Source organism: Oryzias latipes, chromosome 23 (genome assembly GCF_002234675.1).
Source record: "Oryzias latipes chromosome 23, ASM223467v1".
Classification (NCBI taxonomy): domain Eukaryota; kingdom Metazoa; phylum Chordata; class Actinopteri; order Beloniformes; family Adrianichthyidae; genus Oryzias; species Oryzias latipes.
This window is the reverse complement of record NC_019881.2, coordinates 12,409,580-12,420,965: the sequence shown is the minus strand read 5'-3', so window position 1 is coordinate 12,420,965 and position 11,386 is coordinate 12,409,580. Positions and strand designations below refer to the sequence as shown.

The window sequence follows — 11,386 nt, the reverse complement described above, 5'->3', positions numbered from 1 at the left end:
TAAAAGCATTCTTTGCTGATGATACTGTGGTTTATATTCCCAAATTAGTCACTCAAACTATAAAATGACTATAAATAAACAGACTTTTACTTTGAAGCTTTTACAGTCAGATGTGGAGGTTTTTTAAGACCAGTTCATGAGAAACTAACACTTGGGTTCCTAAGGATAGTGCAGCTTTGGGGTTCAAAATTATTAAATCCAGGCTTAGGAACTGCTTTAACTCAGGAGAACTCACAGGGAATAATTTGACTACAAATTTTTAAAAAAATTTTAATTTCTTGTTTATTTTATTATAAATTGTTTCCCTCACTTGTGAGCAAGACGCCAAGATATTTAAGCTCCTCCACCTGGGGCAGGTGCACTCCACCCACCCAGAGAGGACAAACTTCCTCTCTCCGGCCAAGTACCATGGCCTCAGATTTATCGGTGCTGACCCTCATCATGCTTCACACTCGGCTGCAAACCACAGAGAGGAGATCCTGTGCAGAATGCAAGTGGTGGGCTGGCAGGGCCCTCCCTTAGAGATAGGGTAAAAAGCTCGGTTACCCACAGAAAGCTTTGAGTAGAGCCGCTTGTCCCCTACATTGAGAGGAGCCAGTTGAGGTGTCTGGTCCAGAAGCCTCCTGGACGCCTCCCTGAGGAGGTGTTATGGGCATGTCCCACTGGACGGAGGCCTCTGGGGAAGACTCAGGACAAGCTGGAGAGACTACGTCTCTCGGCTGGTCTGGGAATGCAGAGGGGTCCCCCCAGAGGAGCAGAAGGAAGTGGCCGGGGAGAAGGGAAGTCTGAGCATCTTTGCTTAGACTGCTGTCCCCGCGACCCGGTCCCGGATGAGTGGAGGAAGATGCATGGATGTATATTGCTGTTGTCAATTTCTGCTACTAATGGTGAACAAGCAAAAAACTAAATTTTCAAATTAACTTTAAAATCTCAGAAGAGAATTGTTCTGCAGAGCATGGTGCTTTAGTGATGCAGAAACCGTGCTACCTTTCTGTGTGTGTTTTTTTTTTTTGTTTGTTTTTTTCAGGAGTATCACTTGTTGCAACACGTTTTCCCAGCTGAACTTGTGCTTGTCTGTCCTGGAGCCAAATCCATGTTGGGCTTTAAATTGCTTTTTAAAATTTCACCTGTTTTTTATCAACCCGCTTTTGGTTTTGCTGGATTTTTGCTCCCCAGAATTTTTCAGGCATCTTTTTTCAGGCCATTATTGATGGTCAAGCAATGATGTCAAGTAACTACTGGCCAAGTTGATTGAACTGTAAGTGCCATTTAATCAAAAGTTCCTTCATCTTTCACAGCCTGCCATTATTTTTGTAGTTTTTATTTTTTCTTATAACCCTTGTGCTATCCTATGGGGTCCAGATGACCCGATCCTCACATTAACATGTTATTCCTACCATGGAAAAGGTAGATAAAGGTGAAGATTACAAATCAATGAAGAAAAAAGGTTTAGCGCACTGTCTTGTGGGGTCTAGATGACCCAATTCTTAATGTTAAAGTGCCTAGGATAGCACAAGGATTAATATAAACTACACAAATAGGGAATAAAAAAAAATGCAGATAATAACCAGTTAATATGTGAGATGAAAATTAACAGGGTTAGTAGTCAAGGTAAAAAATAAATTAGAAGACTAGAGGCGAGTTAGAGGAAGCTAAAAATATTAGCTTGAAGAAAAAGAAAAAAAGAAGTAAGGAAGTGAGAAATGTTGGAGAATAGAATCATGATAGAAAAAACAAAGAAAGTGATAAAACGATCAAATAAAAAGGAGCTTAAATAATATTCTTGTGTACAGAATTCTTTTTAAATTTCAGCAAATAATAATAATAAAACATTTATATTTGAGTAAATTTGAAATAGTGGTTGTGACTGTTAACAGAAAGCAAGTGTGATAATCACATTTTACTCAACCAAATTTAAAAATTAAATCAAAAGTAAAATCCCAATTTATGCAAATGAGAAATCTAAAAAACTAATTTCAGTAAATGGATTTTTCCTTAATTTATTTCACAAAACCGATTCAAGATGTTTTTTCCCCCAAAATATTTTTTCGTTTTTTCATCATATTTGTGTTTTTTTCTTTAAAAAAAGTTTTTCTATATATTATACATATAGTAATCGCCTCACCTAAGTCATTCACTTCTAGAGACATTATCTAAACAACAATAATAACCGAGTGGTTAAATGACAGGAAAATGAGGAATGACAGAACTATTTAGCCAATCAAATACGGGAAATTCCAATTTCTCTTGTGTCGTTCAGAGAGAAAAAAGGTGAAGTCAAATTGGTGATTATTCATTTCAAGTCTTTACAAGCTGAGGCCAAACACTGAAGAAACAACCGATTGTGAGGCTTAAACCGTTTTGTGAATTGTCAACTTTGGTCAATAAACTGCAGTTTTTTTCTTCTTCTTTTTCTGTCAGTGTGGTTTAATGGGATGTTTGTAAACAAACAACAGCTGAAGGAAGCCTAAAAAAGGATAAAATGACAAAACAATGTTTCATGTTAAGAGTAACTTTTATAAATCAGATACATAACACAATTTCTCATAATGTGCAAAGGCTTGACTCTACAAGCTGGTGTTCCTGCTAGAAATGTCAGTCAGAGTTGTTCACACTGCCTTCGGCAAGTTCAAGCGACCACTTCTGATGCAAAACATGCGTAAATGCGCATTTTTGGCTTCCGCGTTCAAAATGTTCCCGTTCACAAGTTGGAAGTTTCTACGACTGTTTTTGTGCTCTACGTACAAAACCCGCGCCCACTGAACATTAAAAGTTCAACCAGTTGAACTTTGACCAATCAGGGACTCGGATTTGGTAGCGACGTATGGATGGTGTCCCTTTTCATTTCTGGCAGTGTCAACTGTTTAAAAAATAAAAATAACATTTTCTTATGATTAATAATTGCAGTTTGTGTACAACCCACATCAGAATAGAGCTGAGAGCATACGCTATATGCCCACATGTGAACGCAGCTCTAGGTGTCTGTACAAAGAGTTGGGCTAGACAAATTTTAAATCTCAGATTCTTTTAATCTTTTGGGAAGAAAAGTTAGCAGGTTTGAAGTGAAGGAGATTGGAGTTTTTTTTTTTTTTGTTTGTTTTTTTTTCCAGAAGTTTGTGGAATGATCACTCAAGATCCCAAGAAGTTAAAAAAGCAAGAAAAAAAGTCAGAAAACAACACAAAAATGCCCAAAAAATTAAAAACCATCTGAAAGAATGATGGAAGTTGGAGAGCTGACATAAGTCAAGAACAGAGGGGGATCAAGAACAGTTCCCTGTGGAACGTTGGTGGAGATGCAGTGAGCTGGACTTGTACTCTTGCCAAGATGCTTTAAAAGTTTGCCGAGGTCAGTAGGATTAAAGCTTGTCCAGGACGTCCAGTTGATGAAGCGCTGAGGTGATTTATGGTGTCAAGAGCTGCAGAAAGATGAAGGAGAACAAAGACAGAGGATTTAACAACAAAGACAGAAGCCGTCTCTGTGGAGACACTTCTAAATTCAGCCTGGTTGACGTCAAGTAGGTTATTTAATGAGAGGATATTTGAAATTTATTTCAAAATGCTGCTCATTCTAGGGTTTTGGCTTGAAATATAAGAAGGTCCTCTAATTCGTTGAAAGGGAAGGGGGTCAGGGACGGGCAACTTTAGCAGTCACTGTGAAAATTGTTGTGAGGGAAAAAATAATAATCGTCTTGTTGCCAAGGTTGCAACTGCTCTATATTTAACAAAAAAGATGTTAGGTAATTTGCTAAACTAATTTTCAAAATAAAATCTACTAGTTTGGGAATAAGAAGCAAAGTTTTCAAAGTTTGAAGCCACCCCCACCCCCAAAATAAAAAACAGATGTGACTGGAAGGAAAAACTGAATTTGCGCTTCACACTGCCAATTACTATTTTTCCCTTCAACAACAAAAGAGAAGCGATAGAGCAGTTAGCGTTGAATGGCTCCAGTGATTAGTTACGTCTCAAGTGGCCTAGTGGTGGAGTCTTCACCCTGAGACTGGGAGGTTATGGATTTCAATCTGAGATAGAGTTTTTACCAACACTGGTGAAAATCGGGTGTTTTTTAACCCTTGTGGTATCCTAGGCACTTTAACATTGGGAGTTGAGTCATCTATACCCACTAGACAGTGCTCTGAACCTTTTTTCTTCAATGATTTGTGATCTTCACTGGTTTCCATGGATTACATGAAATCTTTTCACCTTTATCCACCTTTGTCATGGTAGGGAAAACACGTCAAAGTAAGGGTGGGGTCATCCAAGATAGGGTTAACATGTTCTTGCGGCACTTTTCTGATGATGGACATATATTAAGAAAAAAGTAGCGTAAAATGTCATTTCTGAGTATTTCTTTATTCAAATCACTATGATTTAAGAGGAGATGAAAAAATGAAATAATGATAAAAAGCTTATTTGTGATGCAGAAAATGCGCCCCCTGCTCCAAGCTCTCACCAAAGGGGAGAGGAAGGAGAGCGGAGTTGCCCAACCGCTACACACAACTCAGAGGGAAATTTTTGATGAACTCTGCAGAACCACAGTCCTAGAAAACAACACAGGTATCTTAAATTTTGGCTAAGACCGACATTATCAGAATTAAAAGATTACTGGGAAGACTTGGACGGGACTCAGGTGTTGGATTGGGTCGGGCTTAAACCACTAAATGGTTCCCAAGCGTGTAACTATGGTTGCAGCTCATCGTTGTTCCCAAAGAATGAAAAAAGAGCAGAAAACAAACTTTAAATAGTGCAATTTACTAAAAAGATTTACAGATTTTCATTCAAGCTTTGAAGTCGACAGCTAAACAGCAGATGCACTCTAAGCTGCAGATGAAATCCCTGAGAGGAAGCACAGAGCCGAAATTTTAACTAATGCCCATTTCCTGCATCTGCTGGGAATCCGTTGTCGGAGCCCACTTTGACACCAAACGCCACTTCTGCCTTGCAAATTACACACCTATGAGATGGGAGCAAGTGGCAGTACCCTCTCTTTAAGGGTTCCTCCCATTTGGATATCCGAGTTGATCAGATCAGGACTCGCCCTCTCTGCTTGCTGGATTACTTTCTGCGTCCTCACAGGTTGTGCTGAGGACAAAATATCAGACGACACATTCCCCAACTTGCAGTCAAGCAATGGGAGAGCGATACAGGTGGGACGGCACTGTCTGGCCTTACCTCCCTCTGACCCATAGACATAAGCGCACACAGCTATTCTGTATGTGTTACTCTAACTAAGAGTTGATAAAAAATTATACACAAGAAGGGAAAAAGCATGAACCAAACCCAAGATATAGGACAGAATCCAAGTCCAGGCTATAAAACAATGATCAGATCAGTCAAAAAAGAGGAAAATTTACTATGATCTTTGTTTTTTAGCCAAAAATAGTTGCTTTAATGCCATAAATGTTGAAGAAACATAAATTAAAGCTTAAAATCAAAGTTCAGTCTGTTTTTTAGTATAAAGTACAAAAGGCACATTAAAATTTAGCGCGGTGTGTCTTGGTCCTAACCGTTTTCTCGACTGAATCCTTTTTCTCGCCTTGTGAAGCTGCTTCAACCGGTGCCGCTTTTTTGGTGCCCATATTTTTGGCGCCACCGTTTTGCATCGCTGTTTTTTTTTTTTTATGAGAGCTGAGGGCCTCTTGTGTTGGACATATTTTACTTTAACAACAGGGGTTATTAATCTTCAGACAAACCAAAGGTATGACTGAATAAACCCCTTTTGTAATTGAGGCCAAACTTTATTAATTTCAACCATGTTTGGAAATCTTTGGTGTTGGACCGGACGGAAAAGGAAAGAAGGGAAGAAGAGAGAGGGATGTTAGAGAGGGGGGGTGATAGTGAGAGGGGGGGGGTAAGACCATGAAGCAGCATAGAGCAGACAGGCTTACTGGTTGTTTATCATTACGGTACGGTTCAAATGTAGTACAAAAAGGGCGGGGCCTGTCCACACACACTCAAATGTTATCAACACACCTGCTAGCTGCAAAAATGTCCACATGTCAACATGTACACAAAACAGATAGTGTTCACAAACGCATACCTATGCCTTTAAACCAACAAGTGTGAAATCTTTCATTCATTCAATCATGCAAACTATCAGTGCAAAGGTGAGCTAACACCTGTGTTCAGGTGAGTGTTTAAGTTCTTCTAAAATGGATGGTGGAATGTGAAAAGAAGGAGGAGCGCCCAGCCACCCCCCAGACCCCCGCCGCAACAGCAGCGGCAGCCGGAATCCCCCCAACGCCACACGGGAACAGGCAGGGAACAACCGCCCCCCGGGCGACCAAGACCGCCACCCAGGCCAGGGCCAGCAGGACCGCCGCGAGGCCCCCAGAGCCAGAGAGCAGGGAGGCGCAGAGGGAAAGAGAGCGCCGCCCCAGCCCAACCAGGAAATCAGCCCCCCCGTTGCGCCGGGAGAGCCCAACGCAGGGCCCCACCGGAGAAGGACGCCCACAGCCCCAGACGAGCACCCCATCACCACCCAGGAGTTCCGGGCATCCCCCCGCCCCAACCCCAGGTACGAGCCAGGACCCCCCAAGGGAGACCCGCTCCGCACTCCAGGCAGCCACCCACCCGGCCCACGGTTGGTCCAGGGAGGAGCGCTGTTTTGAGTGTCGTAGTTGTAGCACCGATGTTTACTACCAGTTTAACCTTTAGTTGTGGTTTTGCTGTTTCGTCGCGCCGCTGTGAATCAGTTGCTCGCCGTCCATCGATGTGACATGGCGCGACTATGGACTTTGGGAAGCACCTGTTTGTTGCCCCTCCTCTTCTCGCTTCCCTGGGTCACTAGACTGTTATCTGAGTCCGAAACTCCACCCACAATGGAAGGGCGTCGCCCACCGTGGGCATGGCCAACGGGTGTTTGGACTCTTTGTGTTGAGAGCCAATCCTTTCATTTTAGGTGCAATTCTATTTTGTTAAATACTTGTCTTGGAGGTTCCTGCGCTTAAACCTGTTCAAATACTCCCACCTTACGGAAGGCCAAGGAGGTGAAGTGGTTGCGTTTTTAGTGTTTTCTGATCATGCACGCATCATCATGCGTAATTTGAAACTGTTTCTACCTCCTCCACACCTCAGAATGTGACTTTGTTTCAATGTAGATCATTCCTCAAAGTACTTTTTGGAATGGAATTGTTCTTTTGTCACCATACGGTATGTTCACCAGGAAGCAGTGGATGCAGTTTGTTATCAAACAGAATATCGGTAGTGAGGGGTTTTGTTTGTATACCTAATGTACATTATGTTGAATGCTTTTTGTGTTTAAAAAGTGGGAAAAGCTTGATTTGGAACACCAAAACTATTCCTTAGTCCTATTTTTTACAAACCTCCCCCTTTATGTCTGCGTTTTTGTGCATGGTAAAAGGCAGTAGCTCCATTAACGTTATTAAAATGCAACCAAATGTAAGTAAAACGTTTAGGGTATTTGATTTTAATAAGTTACTGCAAAAAATAAAATAATTTGGAGGTGGGGCATCACCGGCAAAGTCACAATAAGGGCAAGAAAGATTGTTTTACCATGTGAGAGATTTGGTTTTTTTTTTAGGACCATCACACAAAATTTAAAACTGTATTAAAGAAGACGTTACAGCTTTGGTCGTATTTGTGTTACATCATCACTTTGTTCTAAAAAAATTAAAAACATTTTCACGGGGTTCCTTTTATAGAGCCTCAATCAAGTCATTCTGAATTGGTTGTCAGGCTGTTCCCATGGTAACAAGATGTAGATGGAGCCAAAAGTGGAGAGAGACGGGCAATCCATGCATGAGTGGTGGAAAGAAATGTGATATTTATCCACAGTCTCTACTTAATGTGAGGAAGCCTGACAGCAGGGATTGAAAAACTTCACACACACCTTTCATGGTCATTGATTTAAAAGAAAGTCTAAATCTGAAAGTCATCTATTTCCCATAGGCCCCCAGCTCTGCATGTCAGTGGATTCACTGCACTACATCCATATGTTTGAGATCTGCTTTGGAAAGTAAACAAAAGTGTTTGTGATGTTTATCGCTTTTGACTTGAAGTTTTACCATCCAGCATGGGGAAGAATGGCTGAACCGAGGCTTGAAGCTCAACGCTGATTAGTGACAGATTCTTTAGAAACAATAGACCAGATCCAAGATGGAGAACACAGTGGTTTGAAAGCTGAGAGGCTTATTCTCCATGTTTCTGATTTTTTTCACTGATTAAAACCGTCCTGCAGGTCCAGCTCATGAGTAAACATTCCTCACATGAAGTAGATATTATATTATATTCACATTTCTATCCACCACACATGCATTGACAGCTCATCTCATTTTATGGCTCCAACTTGAACGGTGCCTTTTCCGGATTTCTTACAAAAAACATTTTAAAGTTTCACACCACACAGCCGCCAGGACGTTTATTTTGAAATTTGACATGGGTATTTTCTACTTGTGCGGTGGTCCGTGTCACTGGGTGGCTGCTTCTTAGTGTCGCAGGCCATCACCTTCAACCTGGATTAACTCTCCTTGAAAGAGCCTGAAAAATGACCCAGACTGAGCCCTTGTGCTGCAAGATTTATTCAAATTTGTCCAAATTAAGCGTGGGATGAGGTTTTTCCCTCCTTGGGTCCAATCAGGTTTGGACAAGTCCAGCAGGGAGAAAGATATGGTCACCAATATGGTTTGGGTTAACAAATGAGCATTGACATCCCACTCCGATCAATTTTTGATCTTTTGTGCCGTTTTTAACCAAAACAAAAAAACCTGTGTCATTTTTCTAGTTTCTGCAGAGCGGCAGTAGTTCGTAAGAAATTTACCTCTGAGTTGTGGGCGGGCCTGTTGAAGCAGAGCAGCCCCACCCCCCTTACCCTTTCAGTTGCTGAGAGCTCTCTGTTGACATGCTCTCCTGCTAGCCTACTGTCCCTCACTCATTTCTCATTGACCTAAGTCCATGCAGGAAATGCAGGAAACAAGCAAACTGGTAGTTCTGGCGGACCACAGTTAGTTTAGAATCATTGACTGTTTATGAGAACAGGACTGAGTGACCCCTCCCGTGACGTTTCAAACAGGAAGTACCCACTGGTACCAAATGCCAATATCCCATTGACTTCTATTGATAAACAACAATACGTTGACAGATTTTCCCAAGCCTCTGTTTAAGCAGGGACTTAAAAAAGTTCTCTCCTGATTGACCAGACTGGTTGCCATAGAAATGTTGACTTGCCCCAATCATTGCTTGTTGATGACATCTGGCTCCAACATGATGGCGTCCGTATCGGAAAAAAGTGGCGACTAAATTGAATTAATTTTGTTGGAACAGAAAGTAAGTCATTTTTTATAAGTGGCATCACATGAACTCGGTCCAGTTCTCATTTACAGTCAGTGGTTAGTCCCGGTCTTAAAGGAACTTTAACAATAACCCGGAGTTGACTGACCCTACTGGTAAATTAAGCCAGCACTATCCATATTTGCATTATTTTATGTTTAAGTAAAGCTCAATTAAAAAAATTAACTATTTCAGAAGCAAAAAAAAAGTCAAATCATTTTTATTTGTCTAAAAACACTTTTATGTATTTTTAAGGTGATGAAATGTGATGAAAATGGTGTTTTTAACAGGTTTTTGTAGCATTTTTGTCATGAAGGTAGACATATATGAAGAAAAATAAACTTCTTTATTCAAATTGTTGTGAATCAGGAGCAGATGAAAAAAATGCAACTGGAAAAAGACCTTATTTGGGACGTCGATGAAAAATCCAACGTTGTTGGACTTTTTTGCACCGCAAATGTTGGGTTGGGGGTGTGAGGGGCTGTAAGCTAGCTGGCTAATGATATTAACAGGCCTTATTCAAACAACAAACCTTAAAGAAAAAAAATTCCCACTTCCCATTGTCTTTTCTGTACAGAACTATCAGGAACATTCAGCGTTGTAGAATCCATTTCAAGAATCCATTTCCATTCCATTGTATAGAACAAATAACACATAGTGGGGAACAGGATAATTTTGCATAATGTGAGGACAATGAGAACAGTATGTGTAAAAGTCTTCTTAAATAAACCACTCAGATCAATCAGAATATTCAAACTTGTGGTAAATTCCCCAAAGTAAAAAAAAGCAACAAAAAAATGATCAATTATCTTACTTGAATGAAATAAGTGCCCCCCAAAAAAAACATCTTTCTTCCAGAAATTATAATGAAAACTTCTTTTGTGATTTTATGACTGCATGAAAATCTCATCTTAACCACAATTTTGGTAAGTTTAATATCATATTTACCTGAGTTTTCCCCAAAGCGTCATCTTTTAGTCTGCAGTTCTGCTTTACTGTTTACCTTTAAAAAAAAAAAAGAAGAAGAAGAAAATCTAGAAGTTACGACAGACAGAGGGGCTCCACAATGATGAAGAAATAACCACTTGATGTACGGACCTGCCAGAGCTGATGGAGCTCTCTAATCCGCTTTCTTGTCTTCTTTATGCCTTCATTGCTGAGAGGGTGAAAAGGGCAAAGAAGATGAAGAAAGGAGGAGAAAACGCCTCTCTTTCCGTCTATTAGATGTTTTTTTTTCTTCGTTTTTCCATGGTCAGTACAGATGGTCCGCCACGTTAGCCGTCATAAATTCACGAGACGATGTTGAAGTCTAGATGAAAAACCAATCGGATTTACCTGCAAACTGTCTGGAGCTTTTATTTTTATTCTTTAGAAACACGTGTTTGCTCAAAATAAGAGGAGAAAATAAAAAATGTAAGGTAAAGTCCTTAATGGAGAGCATGGGGTTGAGAAAGAGGAGACACCCAGGGGGTGAGGAGCACCATGAAGAACGAGCTAAAAAAAAGGGGGGGGGGGGGGGGGGCTTGAAAGTGTCTGGGACAGATTATCCTCGGAAAGCAATCAATCTTCAGGGGCCAAACAGATTCATGCATGCACAGACACTCATACGTCCACATGCAAACAAATACATGGGGAGCTCACCTCTCTTAACCCTGTCTGTCATTCTTTTTTTTTAAACTCCATCCCCCATCTGCAGCGATCACTTACTTGCTTCTTTTCTTTTATACACATTCTTTTTCGAATTTAGTCAATCGTGGATAATAGTTTTGTTCCTGAAGGTGTCTGTTCCTGAAAGCAAAGGGTCTCCGTCGCACATGTGACTGCAATTTTTGAATTCTAAGTGCAAGAGAGACACGGAAAAAAAAAGGGAAACGCAGATGTCCTAGCTTGTTCGGCTTTGGGGCAACAGGAGGTTGCACTTATCTAAGTGGGAATGCCAAAAAAAATCAAACTCATATGTAGACGGACCAGCAGACAATGGTAAAGCCTTAGACACAACTGCAAAAGATGGGCAAACCTGTATGGGGGACACAGGCGGCATTCGACTAAAGGCAACATGTGCAACTTGAGCCTTACGAATACTTGTTGATACAATTACAAT

The 11,386-nt window shown here is 40.8% G+C and overlaps 1 long non-coding RNA gene across 1 annotated transcript; it reads right to left on the bottom strand.

Moving 5' to 3' along the window:
- Positions 1–1,605: 1,605 nt before the first annotated feature.
- Positions 1,606–10,737, bottom strand: LOC105357075. Its single transcript, XR_911095.3, has 3 exons — positions 10,384–10,737; positions 10,234–10,288; positions 1,606–3,416 (listed from the first exon to the last, which is right to left on the bottom strand). It is a non-coding gene; the product is annotated as an uncharacterized LOC105357075 (long non-coding RNA).
- Between the last annotated feature and the right edge of the window lie 649 nt (positions 10,738–11,386).